Genomic DNA, 19068 nt, shown 5'->3' on the forward strand with positions numbered 1-19068 from the left:
AAAAAAAAAAAAAAAAAAAAAATACAGTAAATAAATAACCAAATAGATCAAAGAAAAAATTGCAACAAAAATTTAAGACTACAGAAAAACTAAAACAAAAAGACAACCAACCAAAACTTATGGGCCATAACAAAAGTAGTGGTAAAAGGAAAAATTATAACTCTAAATGTTTAAATTTAGAAATAAGAAAGACCTCAAATCAACAACCTAACTTTACAAACAAAAAACTAGAAAAAAAAAGAACAAACTAAACCTAATGCTAGCAGAAGGAAGAGAATAACAAAGATTAGAACAGAGATTAATGAAACAGAAAATAGTAAAACAAAAGGGAAAAGTAATAAAACCAAAAGTTGACTCTTTGAAAAGATTGACAAAATTTACAAACCTTTAGCTGGATGGACTAAGAAAAAAGAGAAAAAGACTCAAATTACTAAAATCAAAAATGAAAACAGAGACATTACTACCAGCTCTACAGAAATAAAAAGAACAATTGTATGTCAACAAAGGATAACCTAGGTAAAATGGAAAGATTATGAGAAACACAAAACCTACCAAGACTAAATCATTAGAGACAGAAAATAGGAATAGACTGATAACTAGTAAGGAGACTGAATCAGTAATCAAACATCTTCCTACAATGAAAGGTTCTGGACCTGTTGCCTTCACTAATAAATTCTACCAAACATTTAAACAATTAATACCAATCTTTCTCAAACTTTTCTTTAAAAATTAAAGAGAAGGAAACACTTTCTATATCATTCTATGAGGCCAGCATTACCCTAATATCAAATCCAAAAACACTAGAAGAAAAAAAAACTACATATCAATATCCCTAATGAACATGTGTGCAAAAATCCTCACCAAAATATTAGCAAACTGAATTTAGCAGCATAGTAAAAGGATTATATACTATGAGCAAGTAGGATTTATTTCTGGAATGCAAGGACAGTTCGACATATGAAAATCAACTGGCTAAGCACAGTGGCTCATACCTGTAATCCCAAAACTTTGGGATACCAAGGCAGGAGAATCACTTGAAGTCAAGAGTTTGAAATCAGCCTGGCCAACATGGTGAAACCCCATTTCTACTAAAAATAAAAAATTAGCTCAGTGTGGCTGGGTGTGGTGGCTCATGCCTGTAATCCCAGCACTTTGGGAGGCTGAGGTGGGTGGATCACTTGAGGTCAGGAGTTCAAGACCAGCCTGGCCAACATGGTGAAACCCCATCTCTATTAAAATACAAAAAATTAGCCAAGTGTGGTGGCAGGCACCCATAAACCCAGACTAGGGAGGCCGAGGCAGAACAACTGCTTGAACCTGAGAGGCAGAGGTTGCAGTAAGCCACGATCGTGCCACTGCACTTCAGCCTGGGCGAGAGAGTGAGACTCAAAAAAAAAAAAATTAGCTGGGCATGGTAGCACACACCTATAGTCCCAGCTGGTCTGTAGGCTGAGGTGGAAAGATCACTTAAGCCTGGGATGTTGAGGCTGTAATGAGTTATGACTGTGCCACTTTACTCCAACCTGGGCAACAAAGTGAGACCCTGTCTCAAAGAAAAGAAAATCAATCAATTTAATATACTCCATTAACAGAATGAAAGGGGGAAAGAACTACACAATGATCTCAATTGATGCAGAAAAAGCATTTGACAAAATTCACCACCTTTTCATGACAAAAGCACTCAACAAACCAAAAACAGAAAAAAGCTATACATGAAAAATCCAGAGCAAACATCATACTCAATGGTGAAAGTCAAAGAGCTTTTTTCCCTAAGATGAGGAAAATAACAAAAATGCCCATTCGCAGCCAGGTGCAGTGGCTCAGGCCTGTATTCCCAGCACAATGGGAAGCTGAGGCAGGTGGATCACCTGAGGTCAGAAGTTCAAGACCAGCTTGGCAAACATGGTGAAATGCGTCTCTACTAAAAATACAAAAATTAGCCAGGCATGGTGGAATACACCTATAATCCCCAGCTACTCCAGAGGCTGAGGCAGAAGAATCACTTGAATCCGGGAGGCAGAGGTTGCAGTGAGCCAAGATCACACAACTGTGCTCTAGCCTGGGTGACAGAGTGAGACTCCATCTCAAAAAAAGAAAAAGACCATTAAAAAAGACCATTCTCTCTACTTCTGTTTAACCTAGTACTAGAAGTTCTAACCAGAACAATTAGGCAAGAAGAAGAAATATAAGACATCCAAGTCAGAAAGGAAGAGGTATAAATTATATCTGTTTGCAGATAATATAATCTTAAGTGTAAAAAACCTAAATATTCCACAACAAAAAACCTGTTAGAGCTCATAAATTAATTAGGCAAAGTAGCAGGTTAAAAAGTCAACACATAGAAACCAGTTGCATTTCTATACACTGACAATGAACAATCTGAAAAGAAAATTACAAAACAATTTCATTTACAATAGCATAGAAACAAAAACTGGGAATGTACTTAACCAAGAAGGTGAAAGACATGTACAATTAAAAACTACAAAACATTAATGAAAGAAAGTAAGACATAAGTAAGGCCAAGCACAGTGGCTCTTGCCTGTAATCCCTGCACTTTGGGAGGCTGAAGCATGCAGATTGCCTGAGGTCAGGAGATCAAGACCAGCCTGACCAACATGGTGAAAACCCATCTCTACTAAAAATACAAAAATGTGCTTGGCGTGGTGGCAGGCACCTATAATCCCAGCTACTCAGGAGGCTGAGGCAGGAAAATCACTTGAATCCGTGAGGTGGAGGTTGCAGTGAGCCCAGATGGCTCTACTGTACATCAGCCTGGGTGAGGAGACTCTGTCTCAAAAAAAAAAAAAAGTCATAAGTAAATGAAAGCATATCTCATATTCATAGACTGGAAGACTTAAATTGTTAAGATGTCAATACTACCCAAAGTGATCTGCCAATTCAATGCAATCCCTATCAAAATCCTTGTGAGGCTTTTGCAGAAACAGAAAATTCCATTCTAAAATTCATGTGGAATCTGAAGGAACTCTGAATAGCCAAAATAATTTTGAGGAAAAAACAAAAGCTGGAGGACTCATACTTCCTGATTTCAAAACATACTACAAAGCTACAGTAACCAAAATACCATAGTACTGGCATAAAGACAAACATATAGACCAGAGGAATAAAATGAAGAGCCCAGAAATAAACCCTCTCATATACAGCTAAATTATTTTATACATAGGTGCCAATATGTAATTATTTTTTACATAGGTGCATCAAAAACAATGTTAACAGGGCAAAAAGGCAACCCACAGAATGGAAGAAAATATGTGCAAATTATATACCTGATAAGGGATTAATATCTAAAATATATACAGAACTTTAAAGCTTAATAACAACAACAACAAACACCCTGATTTTTAAAATAGGCAAAAAGGCTGAGCACAGTGGTTCATGCCTGTAATCCCACCACTTTGGGAGGGATCACTTGAGGCCAGTGGATCACTTGAGCCCAGGAGTTCAAGACCAGCCTGGGCAATATGGCAAAACCCTGTCTCTACAAAAAATAGAAAAATGAGCCAGGTGTGTTGGTGCATGCCTATAGTCCCAGCTACCTGGGAGGCTGAGGTAGGAGGACTGCTTGAACACAGGAGGTAAAGGCTACAATGAGCAGAGATCAAACCACTGCATTCCATCCTGAAGAACAGAGTGAGAACCTGTCTCAACAAAGAGAAAATTATTTGAATAGACATTTCTCCAAAGAACATATACAAATGGCCAGTAAGCACATGAAAAGATGCTCAACAACACTAATCACCAGGGAAATGAAAATCAAAACTGCAAGATACCACCACCTCACACCCACTACAAAGACTACTATCAAAAAAATTGAAAATAACAGGTGTTGGTGATGATGTGGAGAAACTGGAAGCCTTGTACACTGGTAGAAGGAATGTATTAGGTTGGTGCAAAAGTAATTGCAGTTTTGCCACTGAATGTAATGGCAAAAACTCCAATTACTGAAAATAAAATGGTGCAGCCACTATATAAAACAGTGTGGTGGTACCCCTAAAAAAGAATCACTATGTGATCCAGCAATTCCACTTCTGGGTATATGCCCAAAAGAATTGAATATAGGGTCTCAAAGAGATATTTATATGGCCATGTCCATAGCAGCAATATTCACAAAACATGGCAGTAACCTAAGTGTCTGCCAACAGATGAACAGATAAACAAAATATGTTACAGCCATAAAATGGAATGTTATTCAGCCTTAAAAAAGAATGAAATTCTGACATGTACTACACTATAGATAAACTTTGAGGATATTATGCTAAGTAATCCAGTTACAAAATGACAAATATTATATAATTCCACTTATATGAGATACTTAGAGCAATCGAAATCATAGAGACAAAGTGAAATGATGACTGCCAGGGACTGGGGAGAGGGAGGAATGGTGAGCTTTTTTTTTTTCTTCAGTCAGTGCATTACTCTGTCACCCAGCAATGGCTCGATCATGGCTCCGTCACTGCAGCCTCAACTGCCTGGCTCAAGCAATCGTCTCATCTCGGCCTCCGAAAGTGCTGGAATTACAGGCATGAGCCACCATGCCCAGCCTATTTTTTAATGAGTATAGAGTTTCAGTTTTACAAGATGAAAAGAGTTATGAAAATGGATGTTGGCAATGGATATACAATATTGTGAATGGATTTAATATCACTGAACTGTACAATTTAAAATGGTTATGATGGTAAATTTTGTGTTATGTGTATTTCAGTTGAAAGAAAGTAAACTTTCTTTTTTGTGTGTGAGACAGGGTCTCACTCTGCTGCCCAGGATGGAGTGCAATGGCACGATCTCGGCTCACTGCAACCTCCACCTCCTGGGCTCAAGAGAAAAGAAAAATTGCTTAGGGGACCATAGAGCTTAGTGGTTAAGAGAAAACTTTGGTGTCAGCAGAGGTGAGTTTAAATCCTGCTTCTTTGTGACCTCAGGGCCTTTCTAAGGCTCCTTTTCTCTAGGCAGAATGAAGATAGCAATTACTATAACATAAGGTTGTGATGAAGACTCAATGAAACTATGTATGTAAAGTACTTTTGCATGCCCAGAAAAAGACTGAGGGCTACGGCGATTATTAATATTATCATGCCTTTCATTGTTACCCTTTCAGTAGATAATCAGCATTTTGGTTTTTTTATTTGGTTGGTTTTTAGTTTTTTTTTATTTTTTTTTTTAAGATGGAGTCTTGCTCTGTCGCCCAGGCTGGAAGGCATGTCAGCTCACTGTAACCTCCGCCTCCTGGGTTCAAGCAATTCTCCCACCTCAGCCTCCTGAGTAGCTGGGATTACAGGCACCTGCCATCATGCCTGCCTAATTTCTGTATTTTTGTAGACAGGATTTCACCAGGTTGGCCAGGTTGGTCTTGAACTACTGACCTCAGGTGATCTGCCCACCTCGGCCTCCCAAAGTGCTGGGATTACAGGTATAGCCACCGTACCCAGCCAGCAGCCGGTATTTTGAATGTAAAGAGAGCATCTTGTTCCCAATAACACAGAGTGGCGTCATCAATTTCATTTCAAGCCTTTTAGAGCCTCCCCTGCCCATGCCAAAACTTGGAGCTCCTGCTCTTCCTGTCCATCCACCATCAAAAGCAGCCCAACTCCCTGGGATCACCTTTGTCTCTGCTCACATTACCTCCCTCCCACCACTCCCAGGGCCCTGAGAGCTTTGATGTTCTGGCTGCCTGGCAGGAGCAGGAAGATAAAATCCCTCTTGTTCTCTCTTTCCACAATACAACCTTTCCGCGATTTAGAGGGAGACAGAGATAAAAGAACAGGATTTTTTCTTTTTCTTTTCTTTTTTTTTTTTTTCCAACAACAAATGGTGGTTTCTCTTTACCAGCTGCTACTTCAGAGCCACACCAGCATCAAAGAGCATGAAATCGGCAGAAACTCAAGGCAGGGGACTTCTGTCCCACCCTGAGTGGGGAGGGGGGAAATTTGGCTGTTCACAAAAGAAACAGAAAGTGGGGAGGGGAGGAGGGAGCTGTGTGCAGAGGAACATCCCACTGAGGATGGCAAAAGTTTGTTTTCTTAGCATTTCCCCTATGCCACATTAAACTTGGCAAACAGACAGGACGGGGACAAGGAGGGACATGGGAAAAAGAAAGCTCAACTTGTCTCATGAATGATGGAGTTGACATCTTCTAGTGCAGAGGGATTAAAGTGGTAAAAGAGGGTCGGCCTATGTATGTGGGTATTCAGGTGGGACTCACAAGTCCAGTGTCATTCTCTGCCCTAAATCCATGTGACTGTGTGCAAGTGCAGAAGGAAGAAAAGAAGCTGCTTGCATAACTAGACCTATCGTTTTACAGAGTATGTCCCACGTGCCAGGTCCTGTGCTAAATACCTCACCTATAGCAACATGGGGTAGGTAGACTTACTTTTCCCATTTTACGTAGGTGAGAACTGAAGTTTCGAGAGCTGAAGTCGGTTTTCCAAAAGGAGAGGCAGGACCTCCACTCGGATCTGCACCAAAATGTGTGTTTCTCACCAGATATTATAAAGCTGCTCCCACAGGGATTGAGTGTAACTTTGAAAAAGTGCCAAACAAGATACAATTGTAGGGTATCTGTTGTTGGTGAGAACGTGACTCCAAAAAAGATACGTTAAAGTCTGAACCTGCAGTCCAGTACCTGAAAATGTGAACGTATTTGGAAACAGGGTGTTTACAGATGTCATCAAATTAAAATGATAGGTTAGGTTCAGGTGAATCCTAATCCAGTGACTGCTGTTCTTACTCAGAGTGGGAGATTTGGCCCCGGATCCTCACAGAGGGAAGAGGGCCGTATGAAGGCGGAGGAGGAGTTGGAGTTGTGTTGCAGTAAGTGAAGGAAGACCAAGGATTGCGCAGCCCCGGAAGCTGGGAAGAGGCCCAGAAGGATCCTCCCCTAGAGCCTTCGAGAGTGTGTGACGCTAACCCCCTGTTTTGGACTTCTAGCCTCCAGAATTGTGAGGAATAAGTGTCTGCTGTTTTAAGCCACCCACTGTGTGGTATTTTGTTATGGCAGCCCTAGCAAACTGACATCACATCCGCCTTTTTGAGTTCGGAGAAAGATAGACGAGAGAGAGAGAGAGAGAGAGAGAGAGAGAGAGAGTTGTGGGGTGGGAGTAAGGCAAGACTTCAACTTTCAGACAAATAACATAAAGATTATCTCTAGCATACTGGTCTGGGGAATGGGGCAAAGATGCCAGCCACCAGAGAGACAGAGAGAAATTGAGGGGTGGCGGTGGGGTGAACACAGTGAAACAAAGGGTTTAACTGAAGTCAGGGGACCAGAAGGAAAGAGAAGTGAGCTGGAACCCAAGTGAGACAGGTCAGCTTCTTGAACATGAGGAGAGTCAAAGAAGGTTCCAAGGTTTCCTGCCAGGAGGGGAGGGGTTGAGAAAGAGCAAGATGCTGCCACCGTCCACCCTGGAGGACGACCTTGCCCGCGCCATCACCCCTGCCTTCTCACACCTCAACAGGGCTCTTGCGTCAGACACTTCTTCAGTTACTGCACTCAGGGAACATGTATTTATCACTCACAAAGTGACAGGCGCTAAAGGGGGGAGGTGGGGAGGAATGCCAGGGTCAGAGAGTGGCACTAAAGACCCAGGGAACAAAGAGCCCTATGACGTCTTCAGCCTGGACAGCTCTTCACTTCTCCATCAGCCTAGAAAGTGTCTGCTTAGGCCACAACTTGGCAAGGGCCTTCACCACCTTGCTGGGCCCATGACACCTTCTGTACACCTTTAATGCTTGGTAGCTGTATTGCTTCTTTCTAGATCTCAAAGAAAGCAGATCCAGAAGCTCACATTCTAATGGAGAACTCAGATATCTCAATCTCTATCTGGATCAACATATAGATCGAGATTTAGATCTAAATAGAGATATACACGTTTTTCTTTTTCTTTTTCTTTTTCTCTAGGAAAATAAAATGGCAAGGCTCAATGGTTCATGCCTATAATCCCAGCACTTTGGGAGGCCGAAGCAGTTGAATCACTTGAGCTCAGGAATTTGAGAGCAGCCTGGCCAATATGGTGAAACCCTGTCTCTACTAAAAATACAAATTTAGGTGGGAATGGTGGTGGGCGCCTGCAATCCCAGCTACTCAGAGGTTGAGGCAGGAGAATCACTTAAACCTGGGGGGGCGGAGGTTACAGTGAGCCAAGATCGCACCACTGCACTCCAGCCTGGGCAACAGAGCGAGCCTTTGTCATTAGACTGTGAGCTTTTGGAAGGTGGAGCCAGCATCCTATTCACCTCCATCTAGTCTGTGTCTTTGTGGAGCCTGGTGCAACATAGTTGATCAGCAAATAGTTGACGAATGATCTGAGTATTATAGAACTCAAAAAACAAAAAGTGTAAAATAATTTTTAAAAATAAGCAAATGACATAAATGAACAATTCATGAAATAAAAGAAGTACAAATGGCTCCTAATTGCACGTACTTAGTCACATCAACTCCAGTCATAATAAACACAAGTTAAAGCCATGCTGAGAAAATATTTTACCTCTCCGCCTGGCAAGTGTGACAACATGTCAAATCAGGAGGCAGGGGAGGGAACGGGGCACGAACAGGCTCATACCCGGAGTGCAAAATGATGTGTCATAAGGAGGGCAATTTGGCAATGTCAGTCAAAATTATAAATATGTTTATATTTGGTCCAAAAATCTCACTTCTGGGGGATATCTGCAGAATATCTTACAGATCTGCAAACATAAAAATGGTTGTATCTATAGGGTTACATTGCCGCATTGTTTGTAACAACAAGATTTAAAGCAAATCAAAGGCCCTTCTCTAGAGAACTGGGAAGACAAACTGGGTAGGAACAGGGAGCAGGGTGGATAGCGGGGGAGAGAGGAAGATCTCTCAAGGCGTAACTTTCATATCAGGTTGATTCTTTTTTTTGAGATGGAGTCTCACTCTGTTGCCCAGGCTGGAGTGCAGTGGTGCAGTCTTGGCTCACTGAAACCTCTGCCCTCTTGGTTCAAGTGATTCTACTGGCTCAGCTTCCCGAGCAGCTGGGATTACAGGCATGCACCACCACACATCCAACTAATTTTTATATTTTTAGTACAGATAGGGTTTCGCCATGTTGGCCAGGCTGGTTTTGAACTCCTGACCTCAAGAGATCCGCCCATCTTGGCCTCCCAAAGTGCTGAGATTACAGGCATGAGCCACCACACCCGGCCAGGTTGATTTTTAAATTATGTGAATGTATTACGTAGTCAAAAATGATAAATTAGAAATGAAAAACAGGTACATAGTGTTAAGTAATAGATCTAAAGATAGGGTTGGAAAAATTCTATACCTGTCTTGTCCACTGCAGGAAGCTTTGTGGAAAGAAAGAAAAATGAGTCTCAAACTAAGAATAACTTAAAATTTTTAAATGGCATTCAAATGTACCTATTGGCTAGCCAATTCTCTGGAAGACTTAGGATGACATCTGTTTTCCTTAAGAACAACAAAAAAGCATCACACCAGTCAAAAGCCCCTAAGTCATCTGAAGGAAATGTCCCATTGCTCTATGTGGGGAATTTTATATGCTCAGGACGCAGGCTGCCTAACTACTTGGCTCCCTCATTTTCTCCTGCCAGTTGCATCAGAATTTTCTTTATTTCCTGCTTCCAACATTTTCTAGCCATTTTCAACCTCTTTTCCAGAGTCCAGTATCCTCACATATCTTGGACTTTTCTTTTTTCATTTTTTTCCCTCTCTGTCCCAGCACTCTGTCTTGTACTTTTTTTTTTTTTTTTTTTTTTTTTTTTTTTTTTTTTTTTTTTTTTTTTTTTTTTTTTTTTTTTTTTTTTTTTTTTTTTTTTTTTTTTTTTTTTTTTTTTTTTTTTTTTTTTTTGGCAAAGTTTCACTCTTGTTGCCCAGGCTGGAGTGCAATGGTGCAATCTCAGCTCACTGCAACCTCCGTCTCCTGGGTTCAAGCGATTCTCCTGCCTCAGCCTCCCGCGTAGCTGGGATTACAGGCACTCACCACCATGCCTGGCTAATTTTTTGTATTTTTAGTAGAGATGGGGTTTCACCCTGTTGGCCGAGCTGGTCTCAAATTCCTGACCTCAGGTGATCCATCTACCTCAGCCTCTCAAAGTGCTAGGATTTACAGGCATGAGCCACCATGCCCAGCCTGTCTTGGACTTTTCTAGCCTCCATGCCATCTATCAAAGTCTTCTAAGATTTCTGACCTAATACAACCTACACATTTATACTCAAAAATCTAGATTGCCTCCTAGGCATATAATGCCCCACCCAAGCCAGGACACAATGTCTCATGTCACCCATAACAGTGCTATAAAAGACCATCACAATCCATCTTCTCAGCATTTTGCAGGCATTTTTAAAATGAAGCCTAGAGAGGTTGAGCACTTTGTCCAAGGTTGTGCAGTGAGGGGAGGTGGGGCCAGGAAACCATCGTGAGCAATCTGACTTCAGGGCCCACCCCTCACTCACACTGGCCCCAGGCTTATGCCCCCAAAATACTTCCTGGCTTATAGACCTTTTCTTCTGCTTCTCATCCCTCTATCCTCTATGCTTCCTAACCTTCCATGCATGCATTGATTTGTCCATAAGATCACTGGCCACCTGCTGTATACCAGGCACCAGGCTAGGTGAGGAGCATGCAAAGATTAAGAAGACAGTAGTCCCTGACAGCAGTCCCTGACTTTGAGAGACTTACGGTCCACAGAGAATGCACCAAGGTAAAGAGATAACCCCATGTGCAGGAGGTTCTACAATGTGAGCCTAGGATAGGGCCACACACACACACTTGTATGCCTCTCTTGTTCCTCCTTCTCTGCTCAAGAAGTCTTTATTTAAGGCCCTGTGTTCATCATGATGGGAAAATCAGCTCAAGAAAACTTCAGGAGGATTCCTCCAGGTAAATTAAGTTACCCAAACAGACTAACACGCTAACAACTTTCAGATTTGGGATCTGCTCCTCCGGAGCCTACAGTTTTATGACTGTCATTTCATGTTGAAACAAGAACAGGAGGATTGCTTATGTTTGCTTCTTTCTGCAAGAATCTAGGTTGAAAAAAAAAATGTAAAGGAAATCTAATCTGAGAACACTTCTCAAGTAGAAGTCAGAGGAAAGAGCTATAAAGAAGTACTCAGAGATCTTACCTGTTGCCCTTAAACGTCTTCTTCCTTATCACAGTCCAAAGGACTCATGTTACTAACACCATTGTTCTGACAACGCTAGCAAGGACAGGCTGCTGAGCAAGTATGCAGTCTTCTTGAAAGCGTGATTGCCCATGTCCCATTCCCCAACTAACCACCTAGACCTGGGTTCAAAGGCAGACTCTACCACTTACTGAGAGATCAACTGTGTCCTTACCTGGAGAATGTGAATGATCCCTAACATGTGCAAAGACTCTAGCCTCAGGCATGATCAAATTCAAAGTCTCCTTGGGACACTCTCATAACCAGTCACTGCAGACTTCTACCTGCACAGCCATCCAGCTCAGCTCCTGTGCCAATATATCATATCAGAGCCCTGGCCCCATCTGCCCAAGAAACTCGTAATTATTTTTGCAGCCATAAGTCTGGCGTCTAGTACTGCAGATGGGTAGGGAGAACAGGTCCGATGAGCTAAAAAGAGAGTGGATTGAAAGCAACAAAGAGTATACCAGCTGCAGTCACACAGGCAGAGGCTGGGATTACACTCCAGGCTGAGGATGCAGAGAGAGAGTGTACAAGGAAATCCAGGCAAAAAAGAAATACTGCATTTTGGAGAGAAGGAAGTGTCCAGGATGCCCCCAGAGACAGACTGAGTCCATAGTTAGACATCAGCAAAGCAGTACCCAAAAAATTACTTCGGAAAGTATATCCTACTTCCCAAAAAACACTCAGGAAATCACATTGAGGGGAAAAAATCTAAACTATGTTGGACTGGCTTGAACTTTTGTATAGTTTAATACTGTTTTTAGTTTTCATACACAGAAGCCAGGTGAAGGTAGGGATTGGAAGATAGGCATTACATTCTTCTCCATGCTAGGACCACAGAAGTTCCTAATCTGGCCTGGCTATTAAATACCAATGGATTTAATGTATGTCTCTCTAGATTGAGGATCAGAATTTGAACTTCTATAATAAAACGCCAAAAGCTGAGTGGTTAATAAACAACAGAAATTTATTTCCCACAGTTCTAGAGGCTGTGAAGTCCAAGATCAAGGTACTGGCAAATTTCGTGTCTGGTGAGGGCCCACTTCCTAGTTCATAAACTGCTTCCTTTTCACTATAACCCCACATGGTGGAAAGGATGAGGGAGCTTTCTGGGGCCCCTTTTATAAGGGTGCTAATCCCATTCACTAGTGCTCTGTCTTAAAAACCTAATCACCTCCCAAAGGCCCCACCTCAAAGGTTTCAACATATGAATTTGGGGAAACATAAACATTCAGACTATAGCACCAACCTATTATGGGTTTTTGTTTTTGTTTTTGTTTTTGAGACAGAGTCTCGCTCTGTCGCCCAGGCTGAAGTGCAGTGGCACGATCTCGGCTCACTGTAGCCTCTGCCTCCTGGGTTCAAGTAATTCTCCTGTGTCAGCCTCCCAAGTAGTTGGGATTACAGGTGTCTACCACCACATCCTGCTAATTTTTGTATTTTTTTTTTTAGTAGAGACAGGGGTTTTACCATGTTGGCCAGGCTGGTCTCAAACTCCTGACCTCAAGTGATCCACTTGCCTCAGGCTCCCAAAGATAGAACCAACCTTTATTTAATTTATAAAAAAATGCTCCAAATTACAGTTTCATTAATTTCTATTTTCATTATGTATTACTGACAACATCAGCTAACACCTCCATAAAACTTACATGACAGATGGCATTCTAAGTGCTTTATTCACATTGACCCATTTAATCCTCACAACAGCAACTTGAGGCAAGTTTATTATCAGCCTCTTTTTATAAATTAAGAAATAGGGAGTCTCTGAGCCTACTCTGGTTTGGGAGGCTGCCCAGTAAGAAATTTTGTTTATTTATTTATTTATTTTTGAGACAGCATCTTGCTCTATTACCCAGGCTGGAATACAATGGTGCGATCTCTGCTGACTGCAACCTCCGCCTCCCAGGATTAAACAATTCTCCTGCCTCAGCCTCCTGAGTAGCTGGGACTATAGGTGCTTGCCATCACGCCCAGCTAATTTTTGTATTTTTAGTAGAGACGAGGTTTCACCATATTGGCCAGGCTTGTCTCAAACTCCTGACCTTGTGATCCACCCGTCTCAGCCTCCCAAAGTGCTAGAATTACAGGCATGAGCCACTACACCCAGCCCAGAAATTTTTTTTTAATATTTAAAAGAAATGTAAAGAAAAAACAAATTAAGATATAGAAGCACAAAGTATCAGGTAAATTCTCCCAACTCACTCAGATAATTTGTGGCACAGCTGGGCCTGTATGGAGAGCCAACCCTGAGTTCAAGATGAGTTTAATTTCGAGGCTTCCTGAAAAGATATGACAGAGTCCTCCTGTAAATGGTGAATGGTTTTCCTTTACCAAAATCTTCAAAATAGCTCACTCCCCCAAACTCTATAAATCAGAAAAGTCAAATCTGGCCCCTTGTTTGTGTTAGTAAAAAAGTTTCACTGGAGCAGAACCACGCCTGCTCGTTTACATATCCTCTGAGGCTATGTCCCTACTATGGTGCATAGTCTCTACCATTAATAGTCATAACAGAGACAATGTGGCTCCCAAAGCTCAAACTGTTTATTATCTGGCCCTTTACAGAAATAGTTTGCTAACTGCTACTCTGAATTTTAAAAGATTTTTTAAAGTTCTTATATTCTATACTTAATTGTACTAGATTCATATCAAGAAAAATTATCTCCTTGAAGCCGGGAGTGGTGGCTTAAAGTTCCTGTAATCCCAGCACTTTGGAAAAGCAAGACAGGCAGATCATCTGAGGTCAGGAGTTTGAGACCAGCCTGACCAACATGGCAAAATCCCATCTCTACTAAAAATACAAAATTAGCTGGGTGTGGTGGTGCACATCTGTAATCCCAGCTGCTTGGGAGGCTGAGGCAGCAGAATCACTTGAAACAGGGAGGTGGAGGTTGCAGCGAGTTGAGATCACACCACTGTACTCCAGCCTGGGCAAAAAAGCCAGATTCTGTCTCAAGAAAAGAAAAGAAAAAGATGTCCTTGAGGCCATGTAATCCCAGCTATTTGGGAGGCTGAGGCAGGAAAACTGTTTGAACCTGGGAGGTAGAGGTTGCAGTGAGCCGAGACTACACCATTGCACTCCAGCCTGGGAAACAAGAGCAAAACTCCATCTCAAAAAATAAAATAAAATAAAATAAAATTGAAAGCAATTATCAGGAAGAAAGAAATAAGCTTCCATGTCTACAACCACTGGCTGCTCTTCCAAGCCACGGTCCTTAGGATATGGTTTTTTACTGAATTTTTTGCCCTCACTAGTGGTTTTTAACAGTGAATTTCTCATTACCCGAGTCTATACCAGAGCCATAATTATTTAATTCTGATCTGTTAGAAACTTTCTAAAAATCCACCCAAAAATGCCAGAAAAATGTGAATGACTCTTGTATATAGTAAGAATAATATTCCACAGAAATGCCTCATTAACGTCAAAATAATTCACCTAAACTTTATCCTAGCAAAGCATAAAACAGCCATGAAAAAGAATGATATCGTGTAGATACCAAGATAGAAACAAGCTGAATAGTTGGTAATGTTTCTAGATGAGCAATCAATTAGATGATGAAGAAAAAGAAAGAAAAAACCCATTATTAGTAAAAAAGCATGCTTCTAGTCTAATATACTTCCATAATACTAATGCTCTAAAAGTCACTTTGCATCATCTACAGAAAACTCCCACATATCTAGCCAACAAAATTGGAAACTGTTTCCAATCTATTTTCAAGCCCTAATCCTAGTTTTCCTAAAAAATAGTTTGCACTTTAAAGAGCCCAGGACAATAATTCTGCTGGAGACAATTTGCTTCTGTGGCTGGCTTGCCATTCTAGATATAAACCATCTTAGGCGTCAGCTATTAGCTAAAAAATCTTACTCCTCTCCTTGGTTTGTGGAGCATGGAGATAATAAAAGTATCTCCTCAAAGCTTACAGCCTTCTGGGTTCCAAGCAGCAGTGAATATGACTCCCAGGACTGTAAATAGTCATAAATCTTACCTTCTCTGACAGGTTTAACTTTTCATTTTTCTTAGATATTAGTAATAAAAGTACTGTGTGTAAGTGGTCTTAAGATTTGGGCAAAGCTATCACAGGATTCAAAATACCCAGTCCCTGTAAACAGACGGCTTTTCATATAGCTAACAGTGGAGAAGCAATTCCAGGAGTGTGTCAGGAATAAAGAGGAAAGATTCCAAATAATAGAGGTGAGGTAGAATCATAAAGAAAAAAATGATCACTTTAAAACAGGTAATTTTTGTTCTTCAGGCAGTTTCAAATTGGGTCATTCAAGCCAAGGTGTTTTTTGACTTTGGTTCTCCCTAGGGAAAAGCACAGAGTAGCAAAGGATAATGAAAAGGGCTGGCGAACTCGAATACAGAGGGTCTGAGTTTTCAATTCCACTTTAACTCTCTCAAGAAAAGAAACTAGAACAATAATAAATTGATAATAACAGCCAACAGTTAGCGAAACTTAAGATGTGCCAGGCTGTCCTAAGTCCTAAGTGCTTTTTGTTGTTGTTTGCTTGTTTTTGAGATGGAGTCTTGCTCTATCACTCAGGCTGGAATACAGTGGTGCAATCTAAGCTCACTGCAACCTCTACCTTCTGGGTTCAAGTGATTCTCCTGCCTTAGCCTCCCGAGCAGCTGGGATTACAGGCATGCACCACCATGCCCAGCTAATTTTTGTACTTTTAGTAGAAATGGGGTTTCACCACATTGGCCAGGCTGTTCTCGAAATCCTGACCTCAAGTGATCTGCCTGCCTTGGCCTCCCAAAGTGCTGGGATTACAGGCGTGAGCCACCGTGACTGGCCTTATCCTAAAGTGTCTTATGTATATTAACTCATTTAATTCTATGAGGTAGTCAAGTGTTCAGGAGGATAGGCTCTGGAGCTACAATGCTTGAGTTCAAAAATTTTCGGCCGGGCGTAGTGGCTCACACCTATAATCGCAGCATTTTGGGAGGCCGAGGCGGGTGGATCACCTGAGGTCAGGAATTTGAGACCAGCCTGGCCAACGTGGTGAAAACCTGTCTCTACTAAAAATACCAAAAATTCACTGGGTGTGGTGGTGGGCACCTGTAATCCCAGCTACTTGGGAGGCTAAGGCAGGAGAATCACTTAAACCTGGGAGGTGGAGGTTGCAGTGAGCCGAGATCGTGCCATTGCACTCCAGCCTGGGCAACAAGAGTAAAACTCTGTTTCAAAAAAGGTAAATAAATAAAAATAAAAACAAAAATTAAAAACCCATTTGCTAACTATATCATACTGGGCAAATTCCTCTTCTGTGTAATGATCTTTCAATGGTATCTGCCTCGTAGGTTACTTGTCAGAATTAATGAGCTAATACTAAAGATGAGCACTTAGAATAGTGTTTGGTACAAAGCAGGTACTTAATTGTTTGCCATTCGTATTTTCATTTTACATTAGGAAAGTGAGGCATAGAAAGGCTGTTCACTAGAGATGTAGTAATTAATAGCTAATGAACCTGTCATATCTGGTACTTTGTAAATATTTTACACGTGAGTTATTTTTTAATCTATAGCAAACAAAGAGGTCACTTTGAAAACAACTGTTGCTTTGTAATTCAAAATTGTGCTTTGCCTATGTAAACCAAAAATAAAATTATAAGCCCCAGCCGACTGAATGGATTCCTACTCTTGGCCAACGGGATTCCAAAATAAGCCTGAAAAACTACTTCAAACCATAATGGGAAGGAGGAGTTGAATATGCCTCATGATACTCTCCTCCCTTTGGAATTCAGGTACAACTGACCAGCAATAACATTAAAATACAGATCCCAAGACAGACAAAACAGATTCTTTATAGCAATCTGACTCTAGTATAATACCACATGACAGACAGCAGACTCTGAAAGAAATGGAAGCATTTTACCCCCAAATATATTTCTTTGACATATTTTGAAATGGCCCTGCGAAGCTATCTGTGGGGAAAAACCAACATTCTGTAGAGAACCTTTTCCCTTTTCAGGTCTTTTCCTGATCCAGCAGAATTTAAAAGTTCGGCACCTAAAAAATAAATTTAAAATAATTTTTAAAAAAGAGTCTGACACCTTTTAAGTTCTGATAAGAGACATTTACCATCTATTCTCTCTGAAGCCTGCTACCTGGAGGCTTCATCTATATAATAAGAACCTTGTTCTCTACAATCCCTTATCTTAACCCAGACATTCCTTTCAATTGATTCCAGCTCTTTAGATAACGACTTAAGTATTTCAACCAATTGCCAGGCAGAAAATCTTTGAATCCACCTATGACCTGGAACCACCCCACTCTGTTTCAGGTTGTCCCACCTTTCTGGACCAAACCAGTGTACACTTTACATGTATTGATTAATGTCTGCCTGTAACTCCGGTTCCCCTAAAGTGTATAAAATCAAGCTATAAGCCAACCACAGCAAGCGCATGTTCTCAGGATCTCTTGAGACTGTATCTCCAGCCTTGGTCACTTCTATTTGGCTCAGAATAAAACAAAACCTTTTTACATATTTTACAGAGTTTGACACTTTTTGTCAATACCTCAACTGATCATAAAAAGTTCCAAGTATAGATTTCTAATACAAACTTTTTTTTTTTTTAATCTGAGATGGAGTTTCACTCTTGTTGCCTAGGCTAGAGTGCAATGGTGCAATCTTGGTTCACTGCAACCTCCACCTCTGGGGTTCAAGTGATTTTCCCAAGTAGCTGGGATTACAGGTGCCCACCACCATGCCTGGCTAATTTTTGTATTTTTAGTAGAGACAGGGTTTTACCATGTTGGCCAGGCTGGTCTTGAACTCCTGACCTCAAGTGATCTGCCCACCTCAGCCTCCCAAAGTGCTGGGATTACAGGCATGAGCCACCACATGAGGTCATACAAAACATTTAAATAGCTACCCACTATTATCATCCCCTTCTTGCATTCCTGGTAATAAATCCAGAGCACACTAAAATTCCACAGATTGAATGGAGACATTCTGCAATAACTATTGTATTAAATCCTCTACTGATCTGTAAAATGGGAAACCAACACCAGTCCCCATAGCAGGGCACTATAGGGTGAATTCTCCGCTGTCCACATTGTGTCCCACAGTCTGGACAGCCTTGGAAGCTTGAGTAGAGAACGCAGCCATCTCTCAGGGACAAACTTCCTCTAACCAGGCTCATCATCAAGGCCATGTATAAAACTAAAATGTCAAATTATTTTTCTTTTTTTTTTTTTTAATAGAAATGGCATCTCACTTTGTTCCCCTAGCTGGTCTCAAACTCCCGGCTTCAAGCAATTATCCTGCTTCAGCCTCCCAAACAAAGTGTTGAATTATTAATTTATGAGGAGATATAGCCCACCAAGCAGGCCTGAGACTAGATTAGTTGATGGCTGTATTTGCTCCCTGGAGACCAGACTATAATTAGGTTGTTTGATGAATGCAGAGCCAGAAAGAAGGCACAGTCAGCCATCCCCAGAGTAATTGGAATTGAAGCATTTGTACTGGGGTCTGATGAGGCGGGTCCTTTGCTCTGCAGCGAACCCCCGTTAGACACAGTTTAGTTTGCCCTCCTCTCAGGCGAATTGATTTCCCTTCTGAAGGGCACATTCTTTCTGGGCTCTATGAATAACTTCAAGCCTATTAGTCAAGTCTTGGGACCTAGAAGCCATTCCATCCTTTAAGGTAATTTGCCTTATATATAATCTGATTCCTCTTATGTTTGTTTTGCAATTTAGCTGTCTCCGAAGGCAATTTCCTTTCTGAAGTTCAAAGCCCATCAGGAAGTACATCCCTGTTTTTTCCATATACCAAGAGTAAGATAATCACCTAGTCTAGCACAAAACAAATGCTCCGGAAATGCAATCCCCTTTCTTAACGCCCTTCTTTCAAGTCAACAACGGTTTTACCTACGAGTGGAACTTTAGAAGTGCCTGTGGGGAC

Source organism: Cebus imitator, unplaced genomic scaffold (assembly GCF_001604975.1).
Source record: "Cebus imitator isolate Cc_AM_T3 unplaced genomic scaffold, Cebus_imitator-1.0 Scaffold212, whole genome shotgun sequence".
NCBI classification, from domain to species: Eukaryota; Metazoa; Chordata; class Mammalia; order Primates; family Cebidae; genus Cebus; species Cebus imitator.